The 15,000-nt window shown below is 35.3% G+C and overlaps 1 long non-coding RNA gene across 1 annotated transcript in view; it reads right to left on the reverse strand.

Annotated features, from left to right (window-relative positions):
* Positions 1–15,000, reverse strand: part of LOC144964315 (uncharacterized) — a 22,748-nt gene that overhangs the window by 487 nt on the left and 7,261 nt on the right. The window contains exon 3 of the long non-coding RNA XR_013643807.1: positions 1–206. This exon is cut by the window's left edge and continues 487 nt beyond it. This is a non-coding gene — a long non-coding RNA (uncharacterized LOC144964315). The remainder of the gene's footprint in view (positions 207–15,000) is intronic.

The raw sequence follows: 15,000 nt of genomic DNA on the forward strand, positions 1-15,000 counted from the left end.
TACATGTGACTAGCTGAGCAACTTTCACTCTTTGGTCACCTGTTGTATCCAAGTTGTTCGAGTTGGAATTGTCCTGAAGTGTCTCAACAACTTCTCTCTCGTTAGGTCTAAAGGAGTGACGTCGTTCTCTGTGTTCAAAAGAATATCGATGGTGTTATGTATGGAGAAGGCCGATATCCTTTCTAAGTCGTCTTGGATTGTTTGATCTGAAATATAAATTGGTAACTTTAATAATATGAAGCCTTTGATATGATTATTATGATCAGTTACTATATGTAATAACATATTTATTATTGGATGCCTTTATCCATTTCTGTTGGTATTTTTTACGCACTTTTATTGAATACGCAAAGACCTAATATCAAACTTTTATTCGTCGAATTATATTGGCGATACATTGATCAACAATGTTCTGTGAATAGCTTGATCAAATAGTGTCCGATGGTTGGTTGTTCGTGTAATGTGATAAGGCAGGTTTGCCGAGGTCGATTATTCTTGTCAGATTGAGCTTATATTTTGGAGTCTGTTCCATAAAAAAGAAAGAAGCATTCCATCCACTAAATCTATTATGTTATCCAAGTGCTTCATAAAGTAATAATAATACTAAAGATAAGCATTATGCAATGAATCAGATAATTTGAAAATGTAATTTAAGGGGCGGTTTGGGTCTAATTATTAGTAGAATCCTTCAAAACTTTGATTTTGAGATTTTGGTGGAAAATGATATTTTATTATCTTAGAAATAATATAATTGAAGTCCAAATTCTTAAAGTAGACTATAAAGGCACGAAATACACAGTCGAAAATGGTAAAGGTAGTAAGAAATGTGTGAAAAACGGGAAGCCATTTTGCTATTTTCTCAATATGTCATTTTTCTAAGGGTATGGGAAACTGTGTCAAACGTTACTCAGAATCTATTCAATGGAATTGTCTGAAAATTTCCACAGTTATCACAGAGATAGTGTATTATGTCACCATAGAGAGATTTTTTTGATAAAATTTGTGAATTTTAAATTATAATCCTAAATCTGAATTTTTTACATCAATTTTGTCATAACATTTTGATTCTCAACTTTGTAATGATCTAATAAAAATTCTATAAGCTAAAGCCGTAAAATCTCTCTATGATGACACACTATGGTACAATGTTGACAAGAGGGAAGAATATGGAGGTCATTCCTTCATTAGTTTTTGTGGAACGTTTGCCACAAGATTGTTATATTTTTTATGTCAGACCCCCAAATTAGATCACAAAATGGGTATGAACACAGATAATTAAATTTTTTCACCATAAATGTTGTTTTTTAACCTATATTGATGATACAGAATGATTAAAACCGCCCAATATAGGTTATTAATTTTTTTTAGAAAAGACCCAAACCGCCCCTTAATACATATTTGATTAACATTCAGAATTGTTTCACTAACGAGATTTATCATTCTCAATTATTTTACCTCAGAACAGAATAAAACAGGATATTTATATAACAATGTTACAACAAATCGTCCTTGATTATTTATTAAGATTATAAATGTTATATTCGAACATACTTATAATTTTCTCACTGTACATAAAATATTTAACTATCGGGGTTTTTTAAATCTAATTTTGAGTGGAAAAAGTGTTATATAACTTTAATAGCATGGTCCGCCTCAATACTAAAACTATTATGTGGTGTAGCCGATCTCTTTGAACCAAAGTCAAAAGTCATTATCGGTTGTCTCCATAATTTCATTCGATTGCTTTTATGCAGGATAGGGCCCCTCTGGCGAAGCTTTCCGTTTTGTCATCTCCACCAGCATTCTCTCTTTTTGAAGAGGAAACAGTTTGATTTTGTCTTGGACTTGGATTTGGAATCGGAGCAATAGGCCTAGATAATTCTCATTAAAAAACATCACTTCATCAATAATCAAAATAGCGCAGCTATGTGGTCTTGTGGTATAATACTCTCCTTCCGATTATAAGGTCTTGGGATCGAGTCCCACTCTGAGTGGTGCATAATTGAATCGTTGGAAAACTGATATTCTCTAGCTCTACTCAGGTGTAACATGAGTATCTGGCCGTTAACAGCGCTGCCTCTGTCGGTAAAAAATGGTAATATCTCTTCACAGGCGCCATGTTCCGTCCTACTTGTTCAGTGTTGATGTTGGCCAGGGACCCTTTGTAAAGTGCCATGAGCACGTTTAGTGGATATTGCTCTATGTAAATGCTCAATGTTTTTGTTTGTTTGTTTTGTTTTTTTTTTATAGTTTGTTTTATTATTTTTTGTTTGTTTTTATTTTGTTTTATGTTGATTTGTTTGTTGTTTTTTGGGGGTTTTTTGGTGTGTTTAGCTCTTTCTTTTTTTTTTCTTTATGTTTTTGTTTTTTTTATAAATCAAAAGATCTTTGGTGGGCAGAGAGGGTAGGGGTATGATATCAGGATAGCATCTGGTCGGCGTGTCATAGATATGATGTAATTTAATCGGGTGATAGTCATGAGCTTTAAGAAATAGAGATAGGGAGAACAGGTGGTCGGGGTATTATTTTTTGTTAATAGTCAATCATTATTTCGTACATTATCTTTACTAATAAAGCATAACTGGGACATAATGGGTTTGAAATTCAGCCGCAACATGCCTTTAGATATTGATAATTTAGCAGCTGTGATATTTATGGATGCTTTAAATTATAGAGTCCAATGTCAATCCAACCCTATTAAAAGTAAAATGAAATCTTGATTTTGTAGTTAAAATCACAATCATTCTTTTTAATCCACCAAAACTCACTACACATCATTCACATGACGTACTTTGATCGCTTGCAAGAGGACAGCGCAATACTTTTCTGCTCTGTCTACCTTGAAATCAAAACAAGATGATCAAAGCTCTGAAATGACATTAGAGGTTTGATCATCTTGAGACTAAAGAATAAGAAATCGCGCTTATCTCTGAAGTTGACATTAGAGGTTAGATCAGCGGATTGGCAAAAACGCTACTTCAGAGGTTAGATCAACGGGCCATCGACATCGTAATTTTGAAATAAAGTAAGATGAAATAAGTGAATGGTCATTGGACAATTGGTTAAACATAATTTAATTATTTCAGTTATTTCATTGACCAAGAAAAATGAAATTATTATTCATTTTACAAGGTTACAATTTTTTAATGTGTGCTGTTCACACATAGAAATAAATCTAGTATAGTTGTGGCGATAAACCGTGGATTTGTGAAATATTAAAATTATGATATTTATATTTACTATTATTATCTATGATTGAATAAAGGCGCTTCTCATATGCATGATCGAAATAGAAAATAAACGTACAATAAAGTCACGTTTATTTTACTAATATAGTTTCAAAACACACAATCTCGTGCCAATAATGATATTCAAAAATTCCATCTCTAATATGAAAATATCAAGGCAATAAAGGAACTGGGCTCTAATCTCAAATCTCTTTTTCATTTTAAATTCTAAAATACTCTCTTTAATCCTTTACTCGTGGGATTCAATTTTACTCGTATCTGACATAAATGATGTCGATTTCATCATGCGAATTAATAAGCTAAGAGTTAAATGTTAGTTTTTATTTTGTTTCTTTTTGTTTTTGGGGAGTAATTTTGTTTCTTATCATTTCGCAAACTTTAAAAACTGAAAATTTTATGTCGACCCAGCTAAGCAAACAGTGCAGGGTTATTTTATATCCCCATATAAATTATTTTTAAGTGATGATTTGAAAGGAGTTAAAATCTCGCCGTGACAAAGTTAACACAAATAACGCCAGCAGACACAAGTCTAGAGTTTGAAGGACTCTTATCAATACAGATAACAAACAAAACGATAATCGATTTTCCAAATATTGCATTTGCATCCAATAATTTAACTCGCCTTGGCCGGATATCTTGTTTTAAACACTGGATGATCAAATAACGAACTGATAATATTATGATTACAGCTGTGTGTGCAGCATCAATATTGGGTGATAAAACATAACTGATATTGTAGTACGTATTTGTTCAAAAACATGTTATAGATAAGACGGAATATCAGTAAATATTGCGGGGGGTTGTAGCAAAGGTTTATTGCATTAGATGGATTTAAAACTTATTGATGATTTGTGCAAATAATATCTTTTTCCTTTGGAAAAATGCACAAATAATATGTTTACATTCGACTCGTAAATGACGTGAAAAAATGATGGCGAAAACTATCAATGGATGTGATGATGATGATGATGATGACGATGATGAAGATGATGATGATGATGATGATGATGATGATGATTATGATGATGATTATGATGATGATTATAATGATGATTATGATGATGATGATGATAATAATAATAATAATAATTATAATAATAATAATGATAATAATAATAATAATAATAATAATAATAATAATAATAATAATAATAATAATAATAATAATAATAATAATACAATGAATAATGAAAATAATGATGATAATAATTATTTATTATTATTATTATTATTATTATTATTATTATTATTATTATATTATTATTATTATTATTATTATTATTTATTATTATTATTATTATTATTATTATAATTGATAATGATGATAACGATGATGATGATGATGATGATGATGATGATGATGATGATGATGATGATGATGATGATGATGATGATGATGATAATAATAATGCTGAAAACTCGAAGCGCTTACATTACAAATTACTTTGGCTGGAACATACTCATCCACACACACAAGCCCCCCCCCCCCCCCCCCCACACACACACACAGCACACAACACAAACCAGATCTGTCTTGCTTCTCATATCATCTATTACAATCGAAGTTTTAAGGGAACGTATAAAAATTGACAAAGATTTTTTTTCACGAATGCTCTGTGGTAAGGCGTTCCAAAAAGAAGGTCCGAAATAAGAAAAGGATCTCATTCCGGCATTTTTTCCGTATTCGAGGGACAACTAGTTTGGTGGAATCACTGGCAGACGTAAGGGGCAGGGTTTTGAATATCTTACAATTAGTTCCGAAATGTAGGAAGGAGCAGTACTTTCAAGACAACGATACACTAAAACACAGGCTTTGAATTTAATTCTTTTCTCAACGGGCAGTTAATGCAGGTCATAAAGTAGAGGTCCTGCAGAATTACACCTACGATTCATGAATACTAGTCTTGCTGTGCTGTTTTGGACAATCTGAATTTTATTTCTCAGATTATATTGCGAAATACCCAACAAGAGAGCATTACAAAAATTCAATTGCGATAGTACGAGGGACACACCCAAGTGTTTGTTCACATCCTCAGATATGAACCGTCTAATGGAAGCAATCTTTTTTTGTTGTTGGAAAAAGAGAGATCTAATCAAATTATTAACCTGATGCTTCCTCGACAGTCCAAGGTCTAAGAATGTGCCAAGGTATTTCACTTTGTCAACAATTTGAATGGAGACATCCCCCAGCTTCAAATATGTTTCCTTTTTCCACTTCGTGTTCACCACATACAGCACCTCCGTCTCATCATCATTCAGCTTTAGTCTGTTCTCATTCATCCATTTCTTAACACTTTGGATACAATTTTTAATATCGGTTGATAGTTCTTGTAAATTTCTCCTATTGGAGACGCAGTACAATTGCGTATCATCAGCATATTGATGGGAAGACAGACGAAACTTCTGATGATTTTAGACAGATGGCAAACGTATAGAACAAAAAGAACGGGTCCGAGTATCTACTGAACCTGGAGAACCCCACAATCAAGAAGAAATTTCCTCAGATCTATATTCATCCAGCGTAATAATCGGTTTAAGATTAAACAAATTTGACCTAGACCAAGCAAGCGCTGCACCAGACACGCCATGACGTTTGAGGAAAAGATTGTGATCAATAGTATGAAAGGCAGACGATAGGTCAAACAAATTCAGCAAAGAATATAAACCATTATCTATAACAGAGAGGAGATCATTAACAACCCTAACAAGTGCGGTTTCATTCGAATGATGTTGTCTATAAGCCGACTGAAATTTTTCTTCAAACAATTATTTTTAAGATGAGACAGTAATTGTTTCAAAACAAGCTTTTACAATATCTTCGAAAGAAAAGGAAGATTAGAGACAGGGCGATATTTGTTAAAAAGTTCTCTTTATATAGATCAGATTTTTTTTTCAAAAGGGGTTCGACATGAGAAACTTTGTAAATGTCTGGTACAACACCTGACTGCAACGAATTATTACTTACTTACTTACTTAGGCCGCCCCTTGGGGCGTCCAACATGAGCCACAAGTCTTCGCCATTCTGTTCTGTCCTCCATAAGTGTACGCATTTCCTGGGTGTTGTCCATTCCTGTGTCATCTAGTAGACAGTCAATGTATGTTTTATTCTGCCTGCCTCTGTTTCTGATTCTTTCAGGTGGTTCCCATAGCACAAGACTGCTTGCACTCTCCTCCTTGTGTCTCCAGCAGTGCCCCACAAGTCTCAGTCTTCTCTGTTGTATCTTCGAAGTCACTGGGGAGAGGTCACGGTAGAGCTCTTCGTTTGACATGTGCTTTTTTCAGCTTACGTTGAAGACCAGCATACGAGTGTAGCAGCCGTCCATTGGCTTCTCAAGGGCTTTTTGTTAGAGTCCATGTCGCTGCTCCATATAGAAGCACTGACTCTATCGTTGCCAGGAAATTCTCTTCTTTATTTCGCTCTGTAGGTTTGAACTCCAGATTTTCCTGAGTTTGTGACAGGCACTCCAAGCCAATGCTTTCCTGACAGAGATATCAGAGGAGCTGCTTTGGGTCCAACCTCCCAGGTACTTGAAGTTGTCAACTTCCTTCAGCCATTCTCCATTCTTTGCCTATGTGCTAATTGTCCTCTCTTGGTTGTAGGTTTGGAAAACTGTCTCCTAGCATTACATGTAGCACCGTCCTACTCGTTCAGCCTCAGTTTCAAGTCTATTGAGGACTTCTTTTGCCTGGTCTGGTCCATCTCCTTGTTCAGTAGAGCCAGATCATCTGCTCCGTGACAATCATAGCTGGACTGCACCTACTTCTTTGTCTATGTAGCGTGAAGCCCAGCTCAAATTATTAACAATACATGTAAATGGTGTTAAAATTACATCAATGCATTTTTTTAGCATGGCAGTATTCACGTACGGGGTCTAAATCGCAACTTTTAGTTAGAGACGACATAAGTCAGCTTCAGTGATCTTTGAAATAATTGTTAATGAATCAATATGAAACTTGTCAAATGTTGTTTGGATCGATTCAGATGAGAGTTCTTTCCTGATGGTATCCGTTTTGTCCATAAAATATTGACCAAAGCGAGTTGGTAGATATGCACGATCGATTAAAGCTGGGAGAGTTGCTTGGGTCTGTTGTCCGAGCAGTTCCTTGGTCAAGGCAAAGAATTGTCTCAAACGCCTGACGTTTTTCCTAGAATCTCCTTTTGGCCCTTAGACTAAAGGCTTTCGCATCCTTTCAAGACGCGATATACAGTTTCTTATCAACAGCATCTCTGGACTTGAGCTATTTTCTTTCTGCCCGCCCCTGACTAATCCAGTCAATTTTATTTCTGTATTATTTAAGGGAGCATGCTTGTCCAACGTATCACAACAATTGACTCGTGGAGACCATAAAATGAATCATGTTTATTCTTAACGTTATGGTCAAAGTATTGTTTTAAAATGTTCATGTTTACATTACTAATGATTTCGAAATTTGGGTTTTCTAACAACTTATCACATAATTTCAGTATCAATTCTTAATGAATTTGACGAGTGAATATTCGTCAATCAGTAAAGACTTCTACCACCTATCTTCAAGATTTCTATTGACCAGGATATTTTTAAGGAATGTTATTCTGAAAATCTACATTAAACCTTTTAAAGTCAGCTATATTGGTGCATTGGTCATTGTAATCCTAGTAATTACTTATGTAGGAAGTAAGTAAATAATGAATTTATATAGCGCCTAAACGTCCACGTTAATCGTGCTCTGCGGCGCTTTACATAATAAAAATGTTTAAAAACAACAAAATTAAAAATCACGACACTGCATAATAAGCATGGATACAAAAAACAATCTAAGCAAAATATATTTCATGAAAAATAAGCCTCACGGAACAACTCAGTCTTCAGACATTTCCTGAAAGATGATAAATATTCACAGGATTTTGTCCGAGGACTAAGTGCGTTCCATAGGCGTGGAGTTATGACTGAAAAGGCTTTTTTTTACCGAAAGTGGATTTTGAGATGGTAACCTTCAGAAATTGGGACTGAGATGATCTTAAATTTCTAGTGATTTCATATTTTTTTAATCAGTTCCTGCAAATATTCAGGTGCCAATCCATCCAGACATCTAAAAACATAGCACAATATCTTAAATTCTATCCTATACTTCACAGGAAGCCAGTGCAATTCCTGGAGAACTGGTGTTATATGATCTCTTTCTTTCGTTAATTTTATAAGTCTAGCCGGTTTATTTTGAATTTTTTGTAGTTGATGAATTAATCTACTTTGACAGCCAATGAGAAGGACATTGCAATAATCTAATCTGCTAGTAATAAAAGAATTAACAAGCATCTTTGTAATATCTTCATTAATATGATGTCTGATTCTTCCAATGTTTCTAATGTGATAGTTACAACATTGGCATATTGTTTTAACATGATCTTCCATTGATAACCCTTGATCTAAATACACCCCAATATTTCTCACACAAGAACTAGATTTAATAGCATTTTCACCCACAATGAATCTCATTTGAAGATATTATTTGAGAGTTGATACCTATTTCCAAAACTTATCATTTTTGTCTTGTCATCATTAAATTTAAGTTTGTTTAGTTTCATCCAATCCTTTATGTTAGCAATTCAATTTTCCATAACAGATTATTGAGTTTTGTATACAGCTGAGTGTCATCAGGATGTATAGGAAATGTGCGGCTATGTTGTCTAGTGGTATGACACTCGCTTTCGGATCAAAAGGTCCTGGGTTCGAGCCTCGCTCGGCGCATAGTTGAGTCTTTGGAAAAGGCTCTTTACTCACGTTCTCTCACCGTGCTCAGGTGTAAAATGAGTACATGGTCGTTAACAGCGTTGTCTCTGTCCGAAAATTGTAATATCACCTAACAGGCGTCATGTCCCGTCCTAAATGTTAGTGTTGCTGTTGGCCAGGGACCCCTTGTAAAGCGCTTTGAGCACGTTTAGTGGATATTGCCCTATAAAAAAGCTCAGTTAAAAAAAATATATTACTACGCCCAAACCAAACCTTAATAGGACAGGGGTGGCTCTTAAGTTGTATCTAACAGCTTACATTTTTAATTATCTCCGAACAGTTTGTTCGTGCTTTTATTTAGGCGATGCAAATTGTTCATGGAAGTTTTGTAGACTTCATAAATTGGTATTTACTCGTGAGTAAGGTACAAACAAATAAATTACACCTTTACATTGGTTCGCTTATGGAGGTTTCTGTTGTGATTGTTGTCAGTACTTGACGACCTGAATACAACACCTATGCTTTTTCGAATCAAATAGCCTACAACGTACCGTTCATGTAGAGATTAGAATTGCTTTGATCAGGAAGAATATGTTGGCCAGAAAACGTTTACTTCAAACATCGATCGATAATTGAAATACGATTTTTCTGAGGTTAAAAAATGTGCTCTGTCTGAGTGCGACAGGTCAGGTTAGAATATGAATGAAAATCTGTTCTTCTTTTTTCTGTTGTTTATTTTTATCATAGGGAAATAATTCTTAAAATATCTCATTCATTATGTTTCTAAATTAACTATAGTTCGCCTCATAATTCAATCAATTTACACATTTGATTCTAGATCCACGAATTCAATTTCCACCTGTGTTCAAGTCCATTTCGATTCACCTCAAGCGTTATTTCAACTTTGGGCGACTCGACACGGAGCTGGCCCAGGAGTTAGTCAGCATTGGTGTAAAAAAGGATTGTTGATTGTGGTTGCGTCCAAGATCGGGGATGGGAGTAAGTCTTCCTTCTCATTTTCCCTCTAGTCCTCGTCCTATTCCTCCTATTCCTATAAATGTGTGTGTGTGTGTGTTTTTTTTTACTGGCGTTCCTTTATCTTCTTTCCGCCTGGTGTCCAACCCTTCGCTATAGAACAATCAGATCCATTTTCCCCCTCTCAATACTTGTCCAATCTAGTCCCTTGGACTGACCATCTCATTTTCTGCCAAGTCCGCGTTAGAATAGAAGATGAAACATTACCATGTATGGAAAACAGCAACATACCCACTATGCCAATAAAACCAATCACTAGAGACGGTGTTACCGAACAACTAAAAGACATAAATCCCCCGAAATCGTCTGGTCATGATTCATTTATAACACGAATCCTGAAAGAATGCGCCAATGAAATATCGCCATACTTTTGTATCCTATTCCAGCAATCTCTCGATAAAGTACAAGTTTCAAATGATCGGAATCATGCTAAGATTGCTGCAATTCACACAAAAAGGCAAACGAGACATAGCCTCGAATAATAGGCCCGTTTCACTTACATCGGTTACTTGCAAGGAACTTGAGCATATTCTATTTCACAGCATTATGGATCATTTTGACCGCCATTATATTTTAGTTGAATACCAATATGGTTTTCGGAAGGGTAGATCATGTGAGACCCAACTAAGCAATACACTTGAACAAATAACAAAAGCGTTAGACGAAAAGAAACAAAAAGATTTAATAGTACTTGACTTTTTAAAAGCCTTCGATACGGTACCTCACAAACGGCTTCTTTAGAAATTAAAATACTACGGAATACGTTTTAGGCCCCAGCTAGTACATGACTGGTTCAAGGATTGGCTGTGTGATCGTTCACAAGAAGTGGTGCTCGAAATCAGGAGAAAAATGCCAAGTGCTATTTGGAGTGCCGCAGGGAACTGAATCGGGACACCTTTGCTTCCTTATTTTTTATAAATGACTTCGGCACATATATATAGATAATTAAACAAATCTTAAACTATTCGCAGACGATAGTCTATTACTCAGAACGATAGAAGATCATTGCGATGCAAAGATTCTGCAGCCAGATTTAAACTCACTGATAAAATGGTCAAACACATGGCAAATGAATATTATCCTGAAAAATGCTCTGTGATGCCAATCACCACCAAGAAAAATATCAAAAGAAATCTTCATAAATATCCCGAAAAGACAAAGGCACGAGCATATATTCAATCTGTGGGACCTATTTGGGAGTACGCTTGTACTGCATGGGATCCCTACAAAAGTAAGGATGTAAAAGCCATTGAACACATTCAGAGATCAGCTGCAAGATTTGACACAAATTGCCACAAGACGCAACTGGGGTGTATGGCAGCAATTCTAGACGCACTAAGATGGCCAACACTCCAGTATCATAGAGAGAACGCCCGTTTATATCTATTTCACAAAACAGTCACAAGCAAAAGTTCAGCCATAAACATTCCAATCTACATTAACAATTCAAAAAACAGATACTCGACCAGGCTTCATCACACCGACAAACTCTACCAGCCATTTGCAAGAACAAACACATACAAATACAGCGTTTCCCCTCGAACAAAGACGTGAATGGAACAAACTACCACATGACATAATAGATATCACAGGCCCAACAGCATTTCAACGCGTTTTCCACATATTCAAAAACACCGGGAGGATGGAATGATTTGAGTGACAGGATTAGTGTGGTGCGATAGGTAGCATTTATGTGTATAAGATTTGCTGTGTTACTTTTGCATCTTACGGTCTTGAACTTGAACTTGAACTTCCATCACTTTCTCTGTTCCTATATGTTGCCATCCTATTCTTCATATTCTTCTGAGACATTTGTCTTGGAAAGTGTCTACTTTTCTTTCCTCTTTTTTTGTTCATTTTCCATGTTTTGCAGCCATACAGTAACACTGCCATAATTAGGGATTTTAAGAGTGCATTCTATGTTTTCTATCGATATCCTTTGCATTCCAAACTTTTTTCAAGTTCCGTGGCACCCATATCCTTCTTTTCAAATCACCAGTCCCTCCCTTGTCTTTACTCATGTATATACACTATGAATGTGTATAGTATATCTGTCGGCCTCTGTAAAACAGCATTGTGAACGAGAAACTAATAAAGCCCCTCCAAGTTTGAAATAGTTGGATTGAAAATAGCTTTGTTGTTTTGATAGCATACTGCAAAGAAAGAGTTTTGCTTCTTTCTTCAGCGTTTCAAACAGAGCAGAATGGTTCATTATGGTTTTGAGAGATTTCGGCCGTTTTCAGAAAAACGCCAAATTCGAGTCCTCAAATTTTTTAAAAGTCAAGTCTATCCAACATACTCATTATTTTGTGTATGCTTTCTGTGATATGTATGCGACATAAAATTGTAATAACAGGGCTTAATGAGTTTCCAGTGGTCACTTATTCAAGTATTTGTGAATCACGATCCACATGTGACTCATTCCTGTTTCGCTTAAAAAATGTTGTCACATTACATAAGTTAACACATTTTAGGACAATTATTGAAATAAAACATTGGAAAACAATAAGCACAGAGCATTGATACCAATTCTGACAACAAAATGACATTTATTGTTTTACAAAAGGCATTCAGAAATCAGTTTTTGAAAACAAAGTATATTATTTGAGCAATCATCATCTCCAAAAAATTGTAGGAAAATGACAAAAATAAAAATTGTTTACCATAGTCTAGGTATATAAGTGTTAAACCACCACAAATAATATTTCCTTTCAGGTATTCATATTTATCATGAAAAAAATGAATAAGTCATTCTTAACAGGAATGAGTTTGTGTAACAGGAATGAGTGGACGTAACAGGAATGAGTTTTCTGTTACAGGAATGAGTAATTACAACATATTTATTCGAAAGGATTATAAATTCAATACGCTTGGTGATTGAAACTCAGAAGGGGAACAAAAGTTCGGTTAGGGCGCCAATACAATGATTTGGGGCTTATGTTAGTAGAGACCCACAAAAGAGCACCAACACTGTTTGTTAACTTAACTCTAGGTTGAATCAATTGATTCAACATAACTCTTTCGTGGCAGTTCGGAATGTTTGGATAAACAGACAAAAGAGGCATTTTTAAAACACTAGAAAGAGCAAGAAGCTGCCTCATACCCATGTATGATTTTGGTTTACTTAATGACATAACGTCCAGTTTGAACAACTCTCACAGGGTATCTTTATCACTTATGTGAACATCGGGAATATAATGGTCCAAGTTTGTGACAAAAAATCAACAACTGTCTGGATGTTGTCATTGAGTGAAGCAAGGTTTGAATCTGACAAATAATGGTCCTTGTGTAAAGCCAGCTCTTATATCAATATTACTCGTATTTCGTCTGTGTGTCTTTGCCAAATGCATACACTGCACCACAGGCAGGCAGGCAATCCCCATCGGCCCTCACCTTGACTGAAAATAACTGTTTCCCATAAAACAGAGATCTAGGTATATCATTTGGATTTGTACACGTGCCTTCTGTTCCTGAAATGTTTGATGTCTTACAGGAGTTCAAAATGATATTGTAATGTTCTTTTCACTGAATTTTTGCCACATTTTTTTTCTGCTATCTTTCAAAAAAAGTTTTCTAGTTTTTGATCAGGGTACGTGTCAACGGAAATTTGTGTTTTTTTAATGACCTGTCCTAGCGCTTTTTTGTACTTTTCGGATTTCTTTTTCTTATGAGAAAGAGAGGAGAACAGCCTTTTCACTTCTTCAAGACTTTGGTTTTTCAACATAAAGGTTTCATTGGCTGTTTTAGTAGCTTGATATCTTTGACGACAGACATACTGGAGTGGAGATTTTGAGTGTGAGGATGGAGTGTAACTCAGATCAAGATTTTGCTGTTTCCAGTTTGTAGTGTGTGTGTGTGTGTGTGATAATTTTTTATCCAATTCTTTCTCTGTTTGCATTGTTCTCTTGGTGTCTTATCTTTTATGGACTTTTTCTTTCCACTCGATTTGTGGCTCTGGTATTTGTCTTGTTCTTTTTTAAGATTAACAGCACGTCGAATAAGATCTCCATCTCGTCTTTGACGATAAAGTCGTTGCTCTCGGCTGACGTCATGACTTTTTAGGCCTTTGTGATAAGAAAACAAAATAAAACAATCATTACAACAAAGCTATGACCCTTGAAAATGGACACGAATATCAAGTTACATTTCGCCACCCTCATTCCTGTTACAAAACAAGGTGTAACAAGAATTAAAGTCAAGAAACAAAGAAGACTATTATGTGATACAATGTCACATTTGTACAAGCAATACCGGGCCGTTAAAATCATAGTAATCATCTAAAATATATCTGAGCCTAACAGGCAACAAACTATGTTTGGACATTGGGCATTGGGTATTGGCAAGTTAACTTTGCACTAAAAATAGTCTTTCAGGAATGGAAGAAATGAATATGTATACAATAAAAATTGTTTTTAATGGTAACCTTGTAACCATGAATGTAACCACTTTAATGGACATAGGCCTGTAACACTTCAGTGGTTTACAAAACACTTTACCAAAGACATCCTTATGAAACAAAAGAATATGCTATGAATCAATAAACCATGTGGAGGCGCCGTGGTCGAGTGGTTACCAAAAGGACTCCTGACTGGGAGGTAACAGGTTCGAAAACCTCCACAACCATAGAGTTGTTTCCTTAATCATTGAAATTAATTCTGGTTTATTCACTTTGCTTCACCCAGGTGTATATAATGTACCAGTGCTGCTGGGGATTGTAATTTGCTATAGACCAACGTCGTATTCATAAGTTAAATGTCTGTTTCATGCTACAGAAACAGGGATAAGCTCCGATTCTATGGGCCATTATGCTCCAAAGGACTTAGTTACAATAAAACGTGTGTTTTATTTTATGAAAGTTCACATTCCTAATTCCTGTTACTCATTCCTGTTATGTTTTCCTCATTCCTGTTACATCCCTCATTCCTGTTACAAAACAAGGTGTAACAGGAATGAGTGTAACAGGGATGAGTTTATCAGCGCTTCGATTCATACTATCCCTAAAATATTCT

Source organism: Berghia stephanieae, chromosome 1 (assembly GCF_034508935.2).
Source record: "Berghia stephanieae isolate SIO BIC M18660-M18661 chromosome 1, UCSD_Bste_1.3, whole genome shotgun sequence".
NCBI lineage: Eukaryota > Metazoa > Mollusca > Gastropoda > Nudibranchia > Aeolidiidae > Berghia > Berghia stephanieae.